The sequence below is a fragment of the Pseudophryne corroboree genome, chromosome 4 (assembly GCF_028390025.1).
Source record: "Pseudophryne corroboree isolate aPseCor3 chromosome 4, aPseCor3.hap2, whole genome shotgun sequence".
Lineage (NCBI taxonomy): Eukaryota > Metazoa > Chordata > Amphibia > Anura > Myobatrachidae > Pseudophryne > Pseudophryne corroboree.
Genome location: NC_086447.1, coordinates 821,915,078 through 821,939,549, shown reverse-complemented (window position 1 = coordinate 821,939,549; position 24,472 = coordinate 821,915,078).

Genomic DNA, 24,472 nt, shown 5'->3' with positions numbered 1-24,472 from the left:
GTATATTACTAACTATAGAGCATTTAAAAGATGCATTTCTATATATGCGTGATGTACAGAGGGATATTTGCCGACTGGCATCAAGAGTAAGTGCGCTGTCCATTTCTGCCAGAAGAGGGTTATGGACAAGACAGTGGTCAGGTGATGCTGATTCCAAAAGGCATATGGAAGTATCGCCTTATAAAAGGGAGGAGTTATTTGGGGTAGGTCTAACAGACCTGGTGGCCACGGCAACGGCTGGAAAATCCACATTTTTACCCCAGGTAGCTTCTCAACCTAAGAAGACGCCGTATTATCAGGCGCAGTCCTTTCGGCCCCATAAGGGCAAGCGGGCAAAAGGCGCCTCATTTCTGCCCCGTGGCAGAGGAAGAGGAAAAAGGCTGCAGCAAACAGCCAATTCCCAGGAACAAAAGCCCTCTCCCGCCTCCGCAAAGTCCTCATCATGACGCTGGGGCTTTACAAGCGGTCTCAGGCACGGTGGGGGCCCGTCTCAAGGAATTCGAGACGTCTCCCCCTCGCCGTTTCATAAAGTCTGCTTTACCGACGTCTCCCTCAGACAGGGAGACAGTATTGCAAGCCATTCACAGGCTGTATTCCCAGCAGGTGATAATCAAGGTACCCCTCCTGCAACAGGGAAAGGGGTACTATTCCACACTATTTGTGGTACCGAAGCCGGACGGCTCGGTGAGACCAATTTTAAATCTAAAATCCTTGAACACTTACATACAAAGGTTCAAATTCAAGATGGAGTCACTCAGAGCAGTGATTGCAAACCTGGAAGAAGGGGACTATATGGTCTCTCTGGACATCAAAGATGCTTACCTACATGTCCCAATTTACCCTTCTCCAAGGGTACCTCAGGTTTGTGGTACAGAACTATCAGTTTCAGACGCTGCCGTTTGGATTGTCCACGGCACCCCGGGTCTTTACCAAGGTAATGGCCGAAATGATGATACTCCTTCGAAAGAAGGGAGTTTTAGTTATCCCTTACTTGGACGATCTCCTGATAAGGGCAAGATCCAGGGAACAGTTGGAAGTCGGGGTAGCACTATCTCAGATAGTGCTGCGGCAGCACGGTTGGATTCTCAATATTCCAAAATCGCAGCTGATCCCTACGACACACCTTCTATTCCTAGGGATGATCCTGGACACAGTCCAGAAAAAGGTGTTTTCTCCCGGAGGAGAAAGCCAGGGAGTTATCCGAACTAGTCAGAAACCTCCTAAAACCAGGCCAAGTGTCAGTGCATCAGTGCACAATGGTCCTGGGAAAAATGGTGGCTTCCTACGAAGCAATTCCATTCGGCAGATTCCACGCAAGAACTTTCCAGTGGGACCTGCTGGACAAATGGTCCGGATCGCATCTTCAGATGCATCAGCGGATAACCCTGTCACCAAAGACAAGGGTGTCTCTCCTGTGGTGGTTGCAGAGTGCTCATCTTCTAGAGGGCCGCAGATTCGGCATTCAGGACTGGGTCCTGGTGACCACGGATGCCAGCCTGCGAGGCTGGGGAGCAGTCACACAGGGAAGAAATTTCCAGGGCTTGTGGTCAAGCCTGGAGACATCACTTCACATAAATATTTTGGAGCTAAGGGCCATTTACAATGCCCTAAGCCAAGCAAGACCTCTGCTTCAAGGTCAGCCGGTGCTGATCCAGTCAGACAACATCACGGCAGTCGCCCACGTAAACAGACAGGGCGGCACAAGAAGCAGGAGGGCAATGGCAGAAGCTGCAAGGATTTTTCGCTGGGCGGAAAATCATGTGATAGCACTGTCAGCAGTGTTCATTCCGGGAGTGGACAACTGGGAAGCAGACTTCCTCAGCAGGCACGACCTCCACCCGGGAGAGTGGGGACTTCACCCAGAAGTCTTCCGCATGATTGTAAACCATTGGGAAAAACCAAAGGTGGACATGATGGCGTCCCGCCTAAACAAAAAATTGGACAGGTATTGCGCCAGGTCAAGGGACCCTCAGGCAATAGCTGTGGACGCTCTGGTAACACCGTGGTGTACCAGTCAGTGTATGTGTTCCCTCCTCTTCCTCTCATACCAAAAGTACTGAGAATTATAAGACGGAGGGGAGTAAGAACTATACTTGTGGCTCCGGATTGGCCAAGAAGGACTTGGTACCCGGAACTTCAAGAGATGCTCACGGAGGACCCGTGGCCTCTACCTCTAAGAAGGGACCTGCTCCAGCAAGGACCCTGTCTATTCCAAGACTTACCGCAGCTGCGTTTGACGGCAGGGCGGTTGAACGCCGGATCCTGAAGGAAAAAGGCATTCCGGATGAAGTCATCCCTACCCTGGTCAAGCCAGGAAGGATGTAACCGCAAAGCATTATCACCGCATTTGGCGAAAATATGTTGCGTGGTGCGAGGCCAGTAAGGCCCCGATGGAGGAATTTCAACTAGGTCGATTCCTGCATTTCCTGTAAACAGGAGTGTCTATGGGCCTAAAATTGGGGTCCATTAAGGTTCAAATTTCAGCCCTGTCAATTTTCTTCCAGAAAGAACTAGCTTCACTACCTGAAGTTCAGACGTCTGTAAAAGGGGTACTGCATATACAGCCTCCCTTTGTGCCTCCAGTGGCACCTTGGGATCTCAATGTAGTTTTGGGGTTCCTAAAGTCACATTGGTTGAACCACTTGAATCTGTGGAATTAAAATATCTCACATGGAAAGTGGTCATGTTGTTGGCCCTGGCCTCGGCCAGGGACGTGTCAGAATTGGCGGGCTTTATCCTGTAAAAGCCCTTATCTGATCTTCCATTCAGACAGGGTGGAATTGAGGACTCGTCCTCATTTTCTCCCTAAGGTGGTTTCAGTGTTTCATCTGAACCAACCTATTGTGGTACCTGCGGCTACTAGTGACTTGGAGGACTCCAAGTTGTTGTACGTAGTCAGGGCCTTGAAAATATATGATTCCAGGATGGCTGGAGTCAGGAAATCTGACTCGCTGTTTATCCTGTATGCACCCAACAAGCTGGGTGCTCCTGCTTCTAAGCAGACTATTGCTCGTTGGAATTGTAGTACAATTCAGCTTGCACATTCTGTGGCAGGCCTGCCACAGCCAAAATCTGTAAAAGCCCATTCCACAAGGAAGGTGGGCTCATCTTGGGCGGCTGCCCGAGGGGTCTCGGCGTTACAACTTTGCCGAGCAGCTACTTGGTCAGGGGCAAACACGTTTGCTAAATTCTACAAATTTGATACCCTGGCTGAGGAGGACCTGGAGTTCTCTCATTCGGTGCTGCAGAGTCATCCGCACTCTCCCGCCCGTTTGGGAGCTTTGGTATAATCCCCATGGTCCTTACGGAGTTCCCAGCATCCACTAGGACGTCAGAGAAAATAAGAATTTACTTACCGATAATTCTATTTCTCGTAGTCCGTAGTGGATGCTGGGCGCCCATCCCAAGTGCGGATTGTCTGCAATACTTGTACATAGTTATTGTTACAAAAATCGGGTTATTATTGTTGTGAGCCATCTTTTCAGAGGCTCCTCTGTTATCATGCTGTTAACTGGGTTCAGATCACAGGTTGTACGGTGTGATTGGTGTGGCTGGTATGAGTCTTACCCGGGATTCAAAATCCTTCCTTATTGTGTACGCTCGTCCGGGCACAGTATCCTAACTGAGGCTTGGAGGAGGGTCATAGGGGGAGGGGCCAGTGCACACCAGGAAGTCCTAAAGCTTTACTTTTGTGCCCAGTCTCCTGCGGAGCTGCTATTCCCCATGGTCCTTACGGAGTACCCAGCATCCACTACGGACTACGAGAAATAGAATTATCGGTAAGTAAATTCTTATTTTTTCCCATCCTCCCCCCTCACCCCCCCTTTTTTTTATTTTGTCATGGCTCTTCCTCATGTTTCTTGTTGTCACTTCGATTGGCCTGAACCTTGTCATTTATGTAAATTTTCCATCTAAACTATTTTTCTTTTTGGCAGATCCTCTATTAAAGTTATTGCATGCCTTTCCGTTGCCTAGGCTTGGACCCACATTTGTTCCCCAAAATTTTAACTTTTGTTTTATTTTCCCCTCAATTATAGGTGTGGTAACTGATGGTTTGGAGGTATGGGTGGTCGAATACTCCTTTGTGTATTGGGCAGCTGAATTGATGCTTTCAGACGGGGCTCCGTCTTTGGTTGGTCATGCAGGTGTCCATTGGATTGGTGTGTGGGGTATGTTGTGGCAGGATTTGAAGCCCAAGCTGCTTGGTCAGGTGTGGCTTCTTGGGTTACCTTTTTGTAATTCATCTTGGGGGTAATTATTTAGGGACGGTGTCCACTTTGCAGCTGTGCTTTGACATACATGACATACTGCGTATTATGAGGGCATGGCCATCCTGTACGTTGGTTTGGTCTGAGATTGTGCCACACTTGTTTTGGCATGGAGTGGTAGATTGCAGGGCTTTAGATGAGGCTAGTAAGAAGCTGAATTCAGCTGTGTCCTAGGTGATGATAGCCAATGGTGGGTTTGTGGTTCGGCATTCCCGAATCAGGTTTAGATATTTTTACCTGTTTAGGAGGGATGGGGTGCATTTGACTAAGGAAGGTTTGTTTATCTTTGTTGAGGATCTGTTTTCAGTGGTTGCTGGTTTGATTTAGGGGTATGGTGGTGGTGCGGGGTTTCTGTTTTGTCAGAACCTCGCTTGTTGGCGGGAAAGAACGGATTACTACCTGTTGTTGGTTGAGTTTTCTAATTGGTTTGGGTGCGCTCACCTTCAATGACTGTTATAACATCTGCTGGACCACCTTAACGGGGGCAGTCTCACCACCCGGACAGGTGGGTTGTCAAGTGGTGGTTGAGTAGATACCTTTGTTTGGTGTTTTAGTGTTGTTACTTGGATGGGTTTTCATAGAGCATTTGGTGTGGGCTGTTACTGCCATTCTTTCTTGCCACCATACTCTTAATTTCTTTACTATGCTTTATTAGATATATTAGTTTACTAGTTATAAATAAATAGCCGTCAAGTTTTTCTGCCAAACTTAAGCCTCTGAGACTTTATTTTAGATGTTAAGTATAATTGTATGTCACTGAATAAGTTTAACTGGATGGCCCTCAGCCGTTAAGGAGTTTAGAAGAGCGAATGGACTAAATAGAACAGGAGAGGGTTAAACCCCTCAGGCTGGGGTCGGTCCTGGGAAAACACCAGTGTGTTAGTGGCCTATGGGTGCAAAGAGTAGGGCTTGCCCCTGATTTGTATTAGGGAGCTGGCAGTTAGGTCAGCCTCTTTTCTAGAAGCTTTTCCCTCCCTCCCTCCCTCCCTTTGGTTTTTACTCTGATGATGGTGGATTGTTTTTGAGATGATCGACAGTTACGGTGGCAGGAAAGAACGGATTATTACCTATTGTTGGTTGAGTTTGCTAACTGGTTTGGGTGCCCACACCTTCGATGACTGTTATAACGTCTGCTGGACCACCTTAACGTGGGGCAGTCTCACCACCCGGACGGGTGAGTAGTCAAGTGGAGGTAGAGTGGATACCTTTGTTTGGTGTTTTAGTGTTGTTACTTGGCTGTGTTTGTATAGAGCATTTGGTGTGGGCTGTTACTGCCGTTCTTTCTTTCCACCATGCTCTTAATTTATTTACTCTGCTTTATTAGATATATTAGTTTATTACTTATAAATAAATAGCCGTCAAGTTTTTCTGCAAAACTCAAGTCCGAGTCTTTATTTTAGATGTTAAGTATAATTGTATGTCACTAGATAAGTTTAACTGGATGTCTCGCAGCCGTTAAGGAGTTTAATATATTTTTGCTGTACTATTTAAGTACTGCTATGTGTAGGTCTTTGCTAAAACAGTATAGTGCTTGCATACTGAAATAGATATTATAAAATATAAGAACGACTACTGTTTTATAGTAGGCACAACCTCAAGTATTTTTTATACAGCACTCTGAGCCCCTGTATAACCTTATTTGGCTGTTTGCCTTTTTACAGCTTTGTCCTCACTTTAAAGTTTTGATTAGATGTACCTAACGATGCTATTCATAGCCACCAACATGGAGCAATTAAACTAGAAGAGATTGCTCTGCTCCTGAACAATTACTTGAGCTCTGGTGAAGTCAGTCTGATAGCCAGCGCTAAGGTCTGAAGCAGACAAATATATTCTAAATAATTTGGGTAAGGAAGACATCTATTCCTGTCTGGTACTTTAAAGAGAAGTAACTACGGTATAGTATGTTTTACAGCAGGGGTACACAATGTATTCTAGGCCAAGGGCTGCACTGGGTGACAGCACTCATTTGAAAAGCTTGAAATAAAAGTTAACTTGCTTAAACATCTATACCAGTGGTTCTCAAACTGTGTGCCATGGCACCCTGCGGTGCCTTGGGACACTTGCAGGGGTGCCCTGGTTTTGTGGTCCAGGACTAATTCAAAATGATTTATGGTCAGTGTAATAAGCAAAACCAGTGCTGACGGCTGCCAATCATAAAATATGTGGACATACAGGAGAGAATCTTGCCACTTACCATATAACTGTACCCAAGGATGACATAAAAACACATATATACTGTAAATACAGTATCCATATATTTACATATAAATATAATTACTTAATTTACTGTTATTTTCTAAATTTCTCAATAAGAATCTTAGGTCCTAGGGGTGCAGTGAAAATAATTCTGATACTCTAGGGCGCTGTGATTCAAAAAAGTTTGGGAACCACTGATCCATACAATTAACTAGAGGAAAATATTACCCTCATTGCAGTTATGGCAAATCCCAAATCTTGCAACACTGTTAAAAAAAAAAGAGAGTCCCTTTGGGAACGGAAGTGTGTGCCCCAGTAAAGCAGTGTCCTCCCACCCCACGTCACATTGTGGCATTGAGCATCATATTGAATCCCTCTCATATCATAACCCCCATATTAATTATCCTGATATGAAATCAATCCCTATATTCCCCATACAGCAGTGTAGGCCCTTGGCAAAGCAATGCACTGGGGCCCCTACCCATCATCCAGCGAGACCTCACTTGTAGTCTGGCGAGTGAGATGATATTCCAATGTCATGAGAATAAGTATCTCTCTGCTGCCATCAATGACTCCTCCTGGGGTCCTTAGAATAATAAAAAATAAGAATTTACTCACCAGTAATTCTATTTCTCGTAGTCCGTAGTGGATGCTGGGCCTCCGTAAGGACCATTGGGAATAGCGGCTCCGCAGGAGACTGGGCACAACTATAAAGAAAGCTTTAGACTACTGGTGTGCACTTGCTTCTCCCACTATGACCCTCCTCCAGACTTCAGTTAGGATACTGTGCCCGGAAGAGCTGACACAATAAGGAAGGATTTTGAATCCCGGGTAAGACTCATACCAGCCACACCAATCACACCGTATAACTCGTGATACAATACCCAGTTAACAGTATGATAACAACTGAGCCTCTCAACAGTTGGCTCAACAATAACCCTTTAGTTAGGCAATAACTATATACAAGTATTGCAGACAATCCGCACTTGGGATGGGCGCCCAGCATCCACTACGGACTACGAGAAATAGAATTACCGGTGAGTAAATTTTTATTTTCTCTAACGTCCTAAGTGGATGCTGGGACACCGTAAGGACCATGGGGATTATACCAAAGCTCCCAAACGGGCGGGAGAGTGCGGATGACTCTGCAGCACCGAATGGGCAAACTCTAGGTCCTCCTCAGCCAGGGTGTCAAACTTGTAGAATTTAGCAAACGTGTTTGACCCCGACCAAGAAGCTGCTCGGCAAAGTTGTAGAGCCGAGACCCCTCGGGCAGCCGCCCAAGAAGAGCCCACCTTCCTCGTGGAATGGGCTTTTACTGATTTAGGATGCGGCAGTCCAGCCGCAGAATGTGCAAGCTGAATCGTACTACAGATCCAGCGAGCAATAGTCTGCTTTGAAGCAGGTGCACCCAACTTGTTGGGCGCATACAGGATAAATAGCGAGTCAGTCTTTCTGACTCCAGCTGTCCTGGAAACATAGATTTTCAGGGCCCTGACTACGTCCAACAACTTGGAAGCCTCCAAGTCTTTAGTAGCCGCAGGCACCACGATAGGTTGGTTCAGATGAAAAGCTGATACCACTTTAGGGAGAAACTGGGGACAAGTCCTCAATTCTGCCCTATCCATATGGAAAATCAGATAAGGGCTTTTACATGACAAAGCCGCCAATTCTGATACACGCCTGGCCGAAGCCAAGGCCAACAACATGACCACTTTCCAGGTGAGATATTTCAAATCCACGGTTTTTAGTGGCTCAAACCAATGTGACTTTAGAAAATCCAACACCACGTTGAGATCCCAAGGTGCCACTGGAGGCACAAAAGGGGGCTGAATATGCAGCACTCCCTTAACAAAAGTCTGAACTTCAGGTAGTGAAGCCAGTTCTCTCTGGAAGAAAATCGATAGGGCCGAAATCTGGACCTTAATGGAACCCAATTTTAGGCCCATAGTCACCCCTGACTGCAGGAAGTGCAGAAATCGACCTAGCTGAAATTCCTCCGTTGGGGCCTTCCTGGCCTCACACCATGCAACATATTTTCGCCAAATGCGGTGATAATGGTTTGCTGTAACTTCTTTCCTAGCTTTAACCAGCGTAGGAATGACTTCCTCCGGAATGCCCTTTTCCTTCAGGATCCGGTGTTCAACCGCCATGCCGTCAAACGCAGCCGCGGTAAGTCTTGGAACAGACAGGGCCCCTGCTGTAGCAGGTCCTGTCTGAGCGGCAGAGGCCATGGGTCCTCTGAGATCATTTCTTGAAGTTCCGGGTACCAAGCTCTTCTTGGCCAATCCGGAACAATGAGTATAGTTCTTACTCCTCTTCTCCTTATTATCCTCAGTACCTTTGGTATGAGAGGAAGAGGAGGGAACACATAAACCGACCGGTACACCCACGGTGTCACTAGAGCGTCCACAGCTATCGCCTGAGGGTCTCTCGACCTGGCGCAATATCTTTCTAGCTTTTTGTTTAGGCGGGACGCCATCATGTCCACCTGTGGCCTTTCCCAATGGTTTACAATCATTTGGAAGACTTCTGGATGAAGTCCCCACTCTCCCGGGTGGAGGTCGTGCCTGCTGAGGAAGTCTGCTTCCCAGTTGTCCACTCCCGGAATGAACACTGCTGACAGTGCTAACACGTGATTTTCCGCCCATCGGAGAATCCTTGTGGCTTCTGCCATCGCCGTCCTGCTTCTCGTGCCGCCCTGTCGGTTTACATGGGCGACCGCCGTGATGTTGTCTGACTGAATCAGTACCGGCTGGTTTTGAAGCAGGGGTTTTGCCTGACTTAGGGCATTGTAAATGGCCCTCAGTTCCAGAATATTTATGTGCAGGGAAGTCTCCTGACTTGACCATAGTCCTTGGAAGTTTCTTCCCTGTGTGACTGCCCCACAGCCTCGAAGGCTGGCATCCGTGGTCACCAGGACCCAGTCCTGTATGCCGAATTTGCGGCCCTCTTGAAGATGAGCACTCTGCAGCCACCACAGCAGAGATACCCTGGTCCTTGGAGACAGGGTTATCAGCCGATGCATCTGAAGATGCGATCCGGACCACTTGTCCAATAGGTCCCACTGAAAGGCTCTTGCATGGAACCTGCCGAATGGAATTGCTTCGTAGGAAGCTACCATCTTTCCCAGGATCCGCGTGCAGTGATGCACCGACACCTGTTTTGGTTTTAGGAGGCCTCTGACTAGAGATGACAGCTCCTTGGCCTTCTCCTCCGGGAGAAACACTTTTTTCTGTTCTGTGTCCAGAACCATCCCCAGGAACAGTAGACGTGTCGTAGGGACCAGTTGTGACTTTGGAATATTTAGAATCCAGCCGTGCTGTTGTAGCACCTCCCGAGATAGTGCTACCCCGACCAACAACTGCTCCCTGGACCTCGCCTTTATCAGGAGATCGTCCAAGTACGGGATAATTAAAACTCCCTTCTTTCAAAGGAGTATCATCATTTCGGCCATTACCTTGGTAAAGACCCTCGGAGCCGTGGATAGACCGAACGGCAACGTCTGGAATTGGTAATGACAATCCTGTACCACGAATCTGAGGTACTCCTGGTGAGGATGTTAAATGGGGACATGCAGGTAAGCATCCTTGATGTCCAGTGATACCATGTAATCCCCCTTGTCCAGGCTTGCAATAATCGCCCTGAGCGATTCCATCTTGAACTTGAATTTTTTTATATATGTGTTCAAGGATTTCAAATTTAAAATGGGTCTCACCGAACCGTCCGGTTTCGGTACCACAAACATTGTGGAATAGTAACCCCGTCCTTGTTGAAGTAGGGGCACCTTTACTATCACCTGTTGTGAATACAGCTTGTGAATTGCCTGTAACACTGCCTCCCTGCCTGAGGGAGTGGTTGGTAAGACAGATTTGAGGAAACGGCGGGGGGGAGACGTCTCGAATTCCAGCTTGTACCGCTGAGATACTATTTGAAAGATCCAGGGATCCACCCGTGAGTGAGCCCACTGATTGCTGAAATATTTGAGACGGTCCCCCACCGTACCTGGCTCCGCCTGTGGAGCCCCAGCGTCATGCTGTGGACTTAGAGGAAGCGGGGGAGGACTTTTGCTCCTGGGAACTGGCTGTATGCTGCAGCTTTGTCCCCCTACCTCTGCCTCTGGGCAGAAAGGACGCGCCCTTAACCCACTTGCCCCTATTGGGCCGAAAGGACTGTACCTAATAATACGGTGCTTTCTTTGGCTGTGAGGGAACATGGGGTAAAAATGTAGACTTCCCAGCTGTTGCTGTGGAAACGAGGTCCGAGAGACCATCCCCGAACAACTCCTCACCCTTATAAGGCAGAACTTCCATGTGCCTTTTGGAATCTGCATCTCCTGTCCACTGCCGAGTCCATAACCCTCTCCTGGCAGAAATGGACATTGCACTAATTTTGGATGCCAGCCGGCAAATATCCCTCTGTGCATCCCTCATGTATAAAAGTGCGTCTTTAATATGCTCTACGGTTAGCAATATAGTGTCCCTGTCTAGGGTATCAATATTTTCCGACAGGGAATCTGACCACGCAGCTGCAGCACTGCACATCCATGCTGACGCAATAGCTGGTCTCAGTATAACACCTGTGTGTGTATATATAGACTTCAGGATAGCCTCCTGCTTTCTATCAGCAGATTCCTTCAGGGCGGCTGTATCCGGAGACGGTAGTGCCACCTTCTTTGACAAGCGTGTGAGCGCTTTATCCACCCTAGGGGATGTTTCCCAGCGTGACCTATCCTCTGGCGGGAAAGGGTACGCCATTAGTAACCTCTTAGAAATTACCAGTTTCTTATCAGGAGAAGCCCACGCTTCTTCACACACGTCATTTAACTCCTCAGATGGAGGAAAAGCTACTGGTAGTTTTTTCTCTCCAAACATAATACCCTTTTTTGTGGTACCGGGGGTAACATCAGAAATGTGCAACCCCTTTTTATATTGCCTCAATCATGTAACGTGTGGCCCTATTGGAAGTTACATTAGTCTCATCGTCGTCGACACTGGAGTCAGTATCCGTGTCGACATCTGTGTCTGCCATCTGAGGTAGCGGGCGTTTTAGAGCCCCTGATGGCTTTTGAGATGCCTGGGCAGGCACAGGCTGAGAAGCCGGCTGTCCCATAGTAGATATGTCGTCAAACCTTTTATGCAAGGAGTCGACACTGTCGCGTAATTCCTTCCACAGAACCATCCACTCAGGTGTCGACCCCGCAGGGGGTGACATCACATTTACAGGCATTTGCTCCGCCTCCACATAAGCCTCCTCATCAAACATGTCGACACAGCCATACCGACACACCGCATGCACACAGGGAATGCTCTGACAGAGGACAGGACCCCACAAAGCCCTTTGGGGAGACAGAGAGAGAGTATGCCAGCACACACCAGAGCGCTATATAATACAGGGACTAACTGAATTATATCCCCTTATAGCTGCTATATATATATATATATATATATACTGCGCCTAAATTTAGTGCCCCCCCTCTCTTTTTTACCCTTCTGTAGTTGTAGACTGCAGGGGAGAGCCAGGGAGCTTCCTTCCAGCGGAGCTGTGAGGGAAAAATGGCGCCAGTGTGCTGAGGGAGTTAGCCCCGCCCCTTTTTCGGCGGACTTCTCCCGCGTTTTTGAAACTCTGGCAGGGGTATTAATTTACACCTATATAGCCTCTGGGACTATATATGGTGTATATTTGCCAGCCAAGGTGTGTAATATTGCCCTCAGGGCGCCCCCCCCCAGCGCCCTGCACCCATCAGTGACCGGAGTGTGAGGTGTACATGAGGAGCAATGGCGCACAGCTGCTGTGCGCTACCTTGGTGAAGACCGAAGTCTTCTGCCGCCGATTTTCCGGACCTCTTCATGCTTCTGGCTCTGTAAGGGGGACGGCGGCGCGGCTCCGGGAACGAACATCAAGGTCGAGTCCTGCGGTCGATCCCTCTGGAGCTAATGGTGTCCAGTAGCCTAAGAAGCCCAAACTACCACCTGTTAGGTAGGTTCGCTTCTTCTCCCCTTAGTCCCTCGCTGCAGTGAGTCTGTTGCCAGCAGATCTCACTGTAAAATAAAAAAACTAAAATATACTTTCTTTCTAGGAGCTCAGGAGAGCCCCTAGTGTGCATCCAGCTCAGCCGGGCACAAGATTCTAACAGAAGTCTGGAGGAGGGTCATAGTGGGAGGAGCCAGTGCACACCAGTAGTCTAAAGCTTTCTTTATAGTTGTGCCCAGTCTCCTGCGGAGCCGCTATTCCCCATGGTCCTTACGGAGTCCCAGCATCCACTTAGGACGTTAGAGAAATAATCTTTCCCGATCTCAGTGGTAGCACCCGGCCTAGCTTTCCACATCCCTCAGGTGCCCGCATATAATGAGTCCATGTCTAACAAACTGTGCAGACCTGTTTTACAGCAATTACAGTAAGTGTTTCTCCAGTTACCATGAAACCTGTAGAACTACTGAAGCTTCAACACTGTGCAGCGCGGTGCAACAAGAATCAGAATCAGCTTTATTGGCCAGATGTACTCAAGTACACCAGAAATTTGAAGGAGGAATACATAGCATAAGAAGAAAACGTAGCATACATCACAAACATTACATGTATGAGTTCATACTGCACATTGCAACTGTACGATAGACTCGACATATTAGACATATTATACATGTTAGACTTTTTATATATTGTTCAGCTGGTGGACAGCTAGTGGGAAGAAGCTTTTAATGGATCTGGTCGACTTCGCGGGAATGGACCTGTAGCTTCTGCCTGATGGAAGCAGTTAAAACAGTTTGTGACCTGGGTGCTGCATATCTGCCACAATTTTCTCGGCTCGCTTCCTGACCCTTGGATGGTATAATTCCTGGGTGGGATGGAGGTCAGTCCCAACAATCTTTTCAGCTGTCCTCACCAGCCTCCGTCTGTCACTCTCATTGGCAGCTCCATACCAGACTGTGATTGAGGAACATAGGACCGATTCTATGATCACTGTGTAGAAGATGAGCAGCAGCTTCTGCGGGATGAACAGAAAAAAATACTACAACCTATATGCGCTATCTGACACAATTCAATACATGAGGTATAAATAAAGTAATTTTCCAGAAGTGTATTATCACAAACAGTTGACAGAGAGTATGACAGGTCAATATATCAAAAAGTTCTGGTGAGTTATATAGTTCTGTAAGATGAATGATCAAAAAGATTGTTCTTGCGAGCAACAAAGGGGATTCCACGGGGTACACACCGTACTCACGTAGGTGCAGAATGTTCAATGCTCATAAAGGTTTCTTTTTCCGGTCGGGACTTCGTTTAATGGATGTCCATTAGATGGAGCCTCTTCATGCCAGAGTACGATCTCCCATGTACACCTGGAAATATAAACAGTAAAAACGCCAATAGTGTCATGAGTTTCAGCCAATGTGTGAGAAATGACTGGTGACGATAACTGGAAGCTATATGAACAGTTGAAGGATTCCTGACGTACCCAACTTACATAGGCACGTATATGGATCCTTATATAAAGGTATCTTTTAACCAGTGGGAAGAGAAAGAGAACGTGGGGAATGTCTGTAGGTGAAGCGTACCCAACTCACGTAAGAAAAGATTGGATGATGCTCATAAAGGTGTCTTTTTCGGTCGGGACTTCGTTTAATGGGTGTCCATTAGATGGAGCCTCTTCGTACCAGTATACGATCTCCCAAGTGGACCCAGAAATATAAACAGTAGAAACGCCAATAGTGTAATAGGTTTCAGCCAATGTATGAGAAAATATATGGACTATTGAAGGATTCCTAACGTACCCAACTTACATAGGCACATATATGGATCCTTACATAAAGGTATCTTTTAACCAGTAAAGGAAATAGAGAGAGCGTAAGGGATATCTGTAGGTGAAGCGTACCCAACTTACGTTTAGAAAAGATTTGGTGATGCTCATAAAGGTATCTTTCAAATGTTTTTCCTTCGCGGATGTTAATGGTCCCAAACCGGTACTCGCTTTCCGGCAGGTTGTCTTACACCAGTGGTCCCCTCCTTGTCGCTTTTCCCCGTGAAATCCACCAAAAGCAAACAGAAAAAAAGGACCAATGGTGTGATGTTCCCTGGCCAATATCCAATTTTAACAATATATGGAGGTTGTTACCCTCCTACTCGAAAGTGCCCTATGAATCTCAGATAGGAGGATCAGGGAGGGGAGGCTCAGAAAAGTGTATTTTAAAAACTGATTTTAATAAAAAACAAGAACAAAGAAAAACATACACAGTGATGTATGTAAAAAGGAGGCACAAGTGACTTGGGGGGCAGATGAAATGCAACAAAACAGAACCTGGGTTGTGATAAGGTCCGGACTTACACGCTCCCAGGAACTTAATCCCCAAGAAAGCAGGTGTCCTCCAAATAAAACCAACGCGTTTCGACATACAGTCTTTGTCAAGGTAAGTGTCCATTGTACATAATGTCCATATATATCTTAAACCCTTCATCCATCCCATTAGGGGGCGGGGAAAGGTGATTAATTGCAATAGAATGTATAAATGTCCCTTACATCATGATATATAAGCTGTAAATATAATAGATCAGTGATATAAATAATACTATATCCTTCTATATATTCTATTAATAAGACACTCTTATGATAGTCATAAAAAATGTTAATAAGTGATTTGCGTTCCAACCCTTTGGAACGCAAACCAATTCCGGCGGATATCCGGTATTGACCATATAAGGTCCAGGAAGTGACCGGATATAAGGGGAAAGTGTAAATTTCATGCAGGAAGAACCTGCGTTCCAAGTGGGGAACAGGACGGCCCTCGTTTACGTACGTCACGTTCACGTGACGCGCATAGGAGACATGGACAGAGAGGGGCATATTTGTCACTCCGTCCCGCGCGCCCCACACTGATGACGTAGGCGCGTTACGGGGCGGAGTGACGTATGCACTCCAGGGACCCGGAAGGGAGATAGTCTTTGCGTTCCAAGCACTTACACGAAGGGTTTTTACAGGGGAAACAAGAGTGAATATTTCCTCAATATGGAGAGGGATAATTATATTAAGTTCAGCAGAGAGGGTAATGTACTCATTCTATGGGCCTCCCCACACTGGTGATCTTCATATTCCACAAAAATGTGGAAACGGGGAAGACATTGAGAAGTATGCAAAATATATGGCAATAACATATGAAAATATAAATAAAGTAAAATAATGAAATGTCCAACCAAAATGACATTCTATGAATGTGTAAATATGAGCTGTGAGTTCTCTGAGGAATGTAGGATGAAAGTGAAGATAATGGGATGCCTAACAGAAATACTAATGAACCTGAACCTGAAAGGGTACAGGGGGAGAAACTGGTGAACAAGTGAGGATCTGAGCACACTTTAAAGAAACCATTTGGTTTCAAAGTCTAGATTCAGACCTTTGGGGACCAAAGTCCCCAAATTAAAAATGGTTTGCATTTCTTTGCGTGCTAATCTTTCTTCGGAGTCATTTTTTCTCCAGTTATTTTGAATGGCATGAACCCCACAAAATTAGATTAGATGAGCATTGTTGCATTCGTGTTCATTCTTGAAGTGGTCTGACACCCCATGCGTGATCAGTCCCTTCCTGATGTTCCTCAAATGTTCACTTGTTCTCTCTTTTAATTTGCGCGTGGTCCGACCTACATATTGTTTTTTGCAGATGCATTCCAATGAATAGACCACATTCTTACTGTCGCAAGTGATGCAGTCTTTAATGGGGAATTCCTTGTGGTTAGTAGTAGAGATATATTTGGTGATTGCAGAGTTGGTTCCCTTGCAATTTCTGCACATTTGGCAAGAGCCACATCGATAGAAACCTTTAGATTTAATGGGGTTCTTCTTCTTCTCAGTATCTAGCATGCTGGTAACCACCCTGAATCGTATATTATTAGCTCTCCGATAAACAAATCTCGGCTTCTCCGTGATATATTCTCGCAGGACGGGATCTTGTAGCAGCACGTTCCAATGTTTCTTTATGATATATTCAAGGTCTTTATATTGACTGTTAAATTTGGTAATAAACGTGATTCCAGGTTTCTCTTTGCCCGGTCTTGTCTTCTTATTTGTTGTCACTCCCATATTAGTGCTTGTGGTGATTATATCAGTATTCATAATTATCATATCTTCCCTGTTAGTCTTTTCATAATGTTCAAAAGGTTCTTCTACCTTGATCTCTTCATAGCCTTTATTCAGGAATTGTCTCTTGAGTTTTCATCCTTGGGTAAGATAATCTTCCATTCTGGAGCAATTCTTTCTGATTCTGTAGAACTGACTTTTTGGGACCGATGCTAACCAATTGGGGTGGTGGTTACTGGAAAATGGTATAAAAGAATTACAATCGGTAGGTTTTACATATGTTTTAGTCTCCATTTTTCCATCTTTAACAAAAATGGTCAAGTCCAAGAAGTTGATCTGTTCTTGGCTCCGGACAAAGGTGAGTTTGATATTTTTATTATTTTTATTGAGATGTTCACAAAAATCATCTAGCGAGGCGGAGTCCCCTCTCCAAATGAATAGGACGTCGTCAATGTATCTGACCCATAGTACCAGGCTTGCCCCCATGTCATGACCCCCATGGACGGACATTTCCTCCCAGTGGGCCATGAACAAGTTGGCATAACTGGGGGCAAACCTGGTACCCATGGCGGTCCCGTGTAGTTGTAAGTAGAACGTATCGTCAAAATTGAAGTAATTGTTCGTGAGTATTAATTCAATACCATCAGTGATGAAGGTTTTCAAATCTTCATTGAAATTTTCCCGGTTTAGAAAATAAGAGGTTGCTTCGACACCGTGTTTATGATCGATGACTGTGTTTAATGAGGTGACATCTGCGGTTACTAGAGTGAAGTCTGTCTCCCATTTTACTGTATTTAGTTGTTGGATTACTGAGGTGGAATCCTTTAGGTAAGATTTCGGTTTTTGGACAAGTGGTTGTAACAAATGGTCGATATATTGAGATGAGTTGGAGGTGATGGAATCCGTACCGGCAATTATGGGTCTCCCTGGTGGGTGTTCCCCATCTTTGTGAATCTTAGGGAGGGTATACATAACTGGAATCGATGGATGTAAAATGTCCATATATTTCCGTTCGTTTTCTGTAATAACTTTCTTTCGCTCAAATTTTTCATGTAGAAGGGTAAGTTTCTTTCTCACTCCCTCTGTAGGGTTCCCTCGCAGTTTTTTATATGTCCTACAATCATTCAGTTGTCTCTCGATTTCGGCTTTATAATCCTCCACATTTTGTATGACCACAGATCCTCCCTTATCTGCCGGTTTTATGACGATAAGTTTATTATTCCGTAAATCCTTTAAAGCTTCTCTTTCTTTATGGTTGAGATTATATTTCTGTATACCTCTGAACGATCTGTTTTCGATTTCATCTTTAACAATTTTTTCGAAAGTTTCAATGAAACAGCCTTTCTTATGTGCTGGATAGAACACCGACTTGGGTTTGAATTGGGTGGTGATAATATTCTCCAGTTCAGTGGTTGCGGGTTGATCGTGGAAGAATTTTTTCAATGTGAGCTTCCGGATGAACTTTTGGAGATCTACATATGCTCCAAAACGATCCATCTGGCTGGAAGGTGCATATTTTAAACCTTTCTTTAGCACACTTTCTTCGTCATCTGTCAGTACATGATGACTTAGGTTGAAGATTTTTATATACTCCATGTGTTCTTCCTCCACTGAGGACTTGGGGTCGATGCTTTCTTTTTGTAGAGTTATTCTATTCCGTTTTTCTCTTCTTTTCCTTGTTTGGTAAATTCTGCGGTGAGCTTTCCGTGAGAAGGATCCCTGTGTTCTCCGTTTGTGATGTCCATTCTTCCTTTTTACCTTATTCCCCATCGTGGCCTGTCCTGGTCTAAAAAAACCTCCTCATTTTCCTGTTGTTCTTTCCGCGGTCCTGGTCTCTCAAATTTCCGGGTAGGGGTCCTACTGTTATTTTGTGGTCTGTAGTTTCTTCTTTTACCTGGAGTGGTAATCCTGGGTAACTGTCTCCAATATGAATCCCTCCTCCGAACCGGGGAGTGATTTCTTTCGATGTGTCTATTTCTCCCAGGATTCTGTTTCCATGAATCCCTCCAGTAAGGAAGTCTTCGTTCTCTATTTGTTTCATATTCGTATCTGTTTCCTCGCGGTGGACTTCTCCATGAGTCTTCAGTCCTCGGATGGTAGGTTCTCCTTCTCAAATCTCGGAATTTGATGTGGTTAGTATCCAAATCCTGGGTTTTGGGCTTGAAAAAATTCCTTTCTTTTCTTGTAATAAGGTGCTGTTTCCCTTCCTTAAAGTCCATCAAATCCCGCGTATATTTCTTCTTCTTTTTATGCATGAGCTCTTTTTCATTCAGGGCTACCTTCTCTATGATTCCTCGTTCTATATCTTTAAAGTCCTGTGAATCTTTAAAGGGTTCTACTGTGATCTTCAAGGATTCTATTTCTGTTTCTAGATCTTTAAGTTCCTTTCCCCTTTCCCTAACAATGAGCTTCATAAGGGAAATGGAACAGGAGTCGATAATCCGTAGCCACTCTTTTTCGAAGGTTTGGGATTTATTGGTGAAAGAAGGTAATTTATCGATTCTTAAACCTTGTGGGATGATATCTTCTGCAATGTATCTCTCTAATGATAAAATCTCCCACCATATCCTGCCCTCTTTTAACAGGGCATTTTCTAGTTTAGACATGATGTCCTCTAAATCTTCATCTATGATATCTGTAGAATGACATCTCTCTGAAAAAATTTCCTCAAACCTTTCTTTCCTAACATCTCTATGGGCAAACATGTTTGAATATTGTGGGCAGCAGTGGATAGGATCCTGGAGTGACTCTAAACTATGTGGGATACAAACAAGATGGAAAAAATCCTACCGCGCCCTCAGAATTGCTGCAATGGGTATGTAGAGGGAGATGTCACACAATCTCCAATAGGACATGAACAGAAAAAAATACTACTACCTATATGCGCTATCCGACACAATTCAATACATGAGGTATAAATAAAGTAATTTTCCAGAAGTGTATTATCACAAATAGTTGACAAAGAGTATGACAGGTCAATATATCAAAAAGTTCTAAATCCAACAACTAAATACAGTAAAATGGGAGACAGACTTCACTCTAGTAACCGCAGATGTCACCTTATTATACACAGTCATCAATCATAAACACGGTGTCGAAGCAACCTCTTATTTTCTAAACCGGGAAAATTTCAATGAAGATTTGAAAACCTTCATCACTGATGGTATTGAATTAATACTCACGAACAATTACTTAAATTTTGACGATACGTTCTGCTTACAACTACACGGGACCGCCATGGGTACCAGGTTTGCCCCCAGTTATGCCAACTTGTTCATGGCCCACTGGGAGGAAATGTCCATCCATGGGGCCATGACATGGGGGCAAGCCTGGTACTATGGGTCAGATACATTGACGACGTCCTATTCATTTGGAGAGGGGACTCCGCCTCGCTGGATGATTTTTGTGAACATCTCAATAAAAATAATAAAAATATCAAACTCACCTTTGTCCGGAGCCAAGAACAGATCAACTTCTTGGACTTGACCATTTTTGTTAAAGATGGAAAAATGGAGACTAAAACATATGTAAAACCTACCGATTGTAATTCTTTTATACCATTTTCCAGTAACCACCACCCCAATTGGTTAGCATCGGTCCCAAAAAGTCAGTTCTACAGAATCAGAAAGAATTGCTCCAGAATGGAAGATTATCTTACCCAAGGATGAAAACTCAAGAGACAATTCCTGAATAAAGGCTATGAAGAGATCAAGGCAGAAGAACCTTTTGAACATTATGAAAAGACTAACAGGGAAGATATGATAATTATGAATACTGATATAATCACCACAAGCACTAATATGGGAGTGACAACAAATAAGAAGACAAGACCGGGCAAAGAGAAACCTGGAATCACGTTTATTACCAAATTTAACAGTCGATATAAAGACCTTGAATATATCATAAAGAAACATTGGAACGTGCTGCTACAAGATCCCGTCCTGCGAGAATATATCACGGAGAAGCCGAGATTTGTTTATCGGAGAGCTGATAATATACGATCCAGGGTGGTTACCAGCATGCTAGATACTGAGAAGAAGAAGAACCCCATTAAATCTAAAGGTTTCTATCGATGTGGCTCTTGCCAAATGTGCAGAAATTGCAAGGGAACCAACTCTGCAATCACCAAATATATCTCTACTACTAACCACAAGGAATTCCCCATTAAAGACTTCATCACTTGCGACAGTAAGAATGTGGTCTATTTATTGGAATGCATCTGCAAAAAACAATATGTAGGTCGGACCACGCGCAAATTAAAAGAGAAAACAAGTGAACATTTGAGGAACATCAGGAAGGGACTGATCACGCATGGGGTATCAGCCCACTTCAAGAACGAACATGAATGCAACATTGCTCATCTAGTCTCTTTTTGTGGGGTTCATGCCATTCAAAATAACTCAAGAAAAAAGGACTCAGAAGAACGATTAGCACGTAAAGAAATGCAAACCATTTTTAATTTGGGGACTTTGGTCCCCAAAGGTCTGAATCTAGACTTTGAAACCAAATGGTTTCTTTAAAGTGTGCTCAGATCCTCACTTGTTCACCAGTTTCTCCCCCTGAACCCTTTCAGGTTCAGGTTCATTAGTATTTCTGTTAGGCATCCCATTATCTTCACTTTCATCCTACATTCCTCAGAGAACTCACAGCTCATATTTACACATTCATAGAATGTCATTTTGGTTGGACATTTCATTATTTTACTTTATTTATATTTTCATATGTTATTGCCATATATTTTGCATACTTCTCAATGTCTTCCCCGTTTCCACATTTTTGTGGAATATGAATATCACCAGTGTGGGGAGGCCCATATAATGAGTACATTACCCTCTCTGCTGAACTTAATATAATTATCCCTCTCCATATTGAGGAAATATTCACTCTTGTTTCCCCTGTAAAAACCCTTTGTGTAAGTGCTTGGAACGCAAAGACTATCTCCCTTCCGGGTCCCTGGAGTGCATACGTCACTCCGCCCCGTAACGCGCCTACGTCATCAGTGTGGGGCGCGCGGGACGGAGCGACAAATATGCCCCTCTGTCCACGTCTCCTATGCGCGTCACGTGAACGTGACATACATAAACAAGGGCCGTCCTGTTCCCCACTTGGAACGCAGGTTCTTCCTGCATGAAATTTACACTTTCCCCTTATATCCGGTCACTTCCTGGACCTTATATGGTCAATACCGGATATCCGCCGGAATTGGTTTGCGTTCCAAAGGGTTGGAACGCAAATCACTTATTAACGTTTTTTATACTATCATAAGAGTTTCTCATTAATAGAATATATAGAAGGATATAGTATTATTTATATCACTGATCTATTATATTTACAGCTTATATATCATGATGTAAGGGACATTTATACATTCTATTGGAATTAATCACCTTTCCCCGCCCTTTAAGGGGATGGATGAAGGGTTTAAGGTATATATGGACATTATGTACAATGGACACTCACCTTGACAAAGACTGTATGTCGAAACGCGATGGTTTGATTTGGAGGACACCTGCTTTCTTGGGGGTTAAGTTCCTGTGAGCGTGAAAGTCCGGACCTTATCACAACCCAGGTTCTGTTTTGTTGCATTTCATCTGCCCCCCAAGTCACTTGTGCCTCCTTTTTACATACATCACTGTGTATGTTTTTCTTTGTTCTTGTTTTTTATTAAAATCAGTTTTTGAAATACACTTTTCTGAGCCTCCCCTCCCTGATCCTCCTATCTGAGATTCATAGGGCACTTTCGAGTAGGAGGGTAACAACCTCCATATATTGTTAAAATTGGATATTGGCCAGGGAACATCACACCATTGGTCCTTTTTTTCTGTTTGCTTTTGGTGGATTTCACGGGGAAAAGCGACAAGGAGGGGACCACTGGTGTAAGACAACCTGCCAGAAAGCGAGTACCGGTTTGGGACCATTAACATCCGCGAAGGAATTTGAAAGATACCTTTATGAGCATCACCAAATCTTTTCTAAACGTGAGTTGGGTACGCTTCACCTACAGATATCCCTTACGCTCTCTCTATTTCCTTTACTGGTTAAAAGATACCTTTATATTATGATCCATATACGTGCCTATGTAAGTTGGGTACGTTAGGAATCCTTCAATTGTCCATATATTTTCTCATACATTGGCTGAAACCTATTACACTATTGGCGTTTCTACTGTTTATCTTTCCGGGTCCACTTGGGAGATCGTATACTGGTACGAAGAGGCTCCATCTAATGGACACCCATTAAACGAAGTCCCGACCGGAAAAAGACACCTTTATGAGCATCATCCAATCTTTTCTTACGTGAGTTGGGTACGCTTCACCTACAGACATTCCCCACGTTCTCTTTCTCTTCCCACTGGTTAAAAGATACCTTTATATAAGGATCCATATACGTGCCTATGTAAGTTGGGTACGTCAGGAATCCTTCAACTGTTCATATAGCTTCCAGTTATCGTCACCAGTCATTTCTCACACACTGGCTGAAACTCATTACACTATTGGCGTTTTTACTGTTTATATTTCCGGGTCTACATGGGAGATCGTACTCTGGCATGAAGAGGCTCCATCTCTTGGACATCCATTAAACGGAGTACCGACCGGAAAAAGAAACCTTTATGAGCATTGAACATTCTGCACCTACGTGAGTACGGTGTGTACCCCGTGGAATCCCCTTCATTGCTCGCAATAACAATCTTTTTGATAATTCCTCTTACAAAACTATATAATTTACCAGAACTTTTTGATATATTGACCTGTCATACTCTCTGTTAACTATTTGTGATAATACACTTCTGGAAAATTACTTTATTTATACCTCATGTATTGAATTGTGTCGGATAGCGCATATAGGTAGTAGTACTTTTTTCTGTTCATGTCCTATTGGAGATTGTGTGACATCTCCCTCTACATACCCATTGCAGCAATTCTGAGGGCGCGGTAGGATTTTTTCCATCCAGCTTCTGCGGGATGTTGAATTTCCTGAGTTGCCTCGTAAAGAACATCCACTGCTAGTCCTGAGGTCTCGGGAAGTTTTTGACCCTAGGAATTTGAAGGAGTCGACCCATGAAACCACACTGTTGGCTATTACGAGTGGTTGCATGGCATTGGGATTCCTTCTGAAGTCCACCACCATCTCAACTGTTGTGAGGGGATTTAGGTCAAGGTTGTTTCTGCCGCACCACTGCGTTAGCCGTTCCACTTCGCGTTTGTATGCAGATTCATCTTCGTCCTTGAATAAGTAGATGATGGTGGTGTCGTCTGCAAATTTTATAATTTTTACTGATTTACTGATTGCTCAACCGAGGTGCAGTCATTGGTATATAGAGAGAAGAGCAGGGGGGAAGAGGACACATCCTTGAGGGGCCCCTGTGCTGATCGTACGCGCACTAGACGTGAATGACCTGGCTTTCACCACCTGTTTCCTTGCTGTCAGGAAGTCGACAATCCAGAAGCATGTTGATTCTGGGACCCCTAAGGAGAGGAGTTTGGCTTGCAGGATACTGGGGACGATTGTGTTGAATGCCGAACTGAAGTCGACAAAGAGGACACTCGAACAAGAGCCCGGTCGGTCTAGGTGCTGTAGGATGTAGTGCAGCCCCAAGTTAATTGCGTCCTCGACACTCCTGTTCGCTCGGTATGCAAACTGCAAGGGGTCTAGATGGGTGTTAGTCTCTCAGGTGGTTCAGCACCAGCCGTTCAAACACTTTCATTGCCACAGATGTAAGTGCGATCGGCCTATAGTCGTTTAGGTCTTTTGCAGCTGTGCTATTTGGAACTGGGACGATTGTTGAACATTTAAAGCAGGAGTGAATCTTGCACGTCTCCAGTGAGGTGTTGAAGATCTTGGAGTAGATGGGGGCAAGCTGAACAGCACAGCTCTTTAGGGCAGATGGCGATACTCTGTCCGGGCCTGTGGCTTTCCTAGGTTTGACCCTTCTGAACATTCTA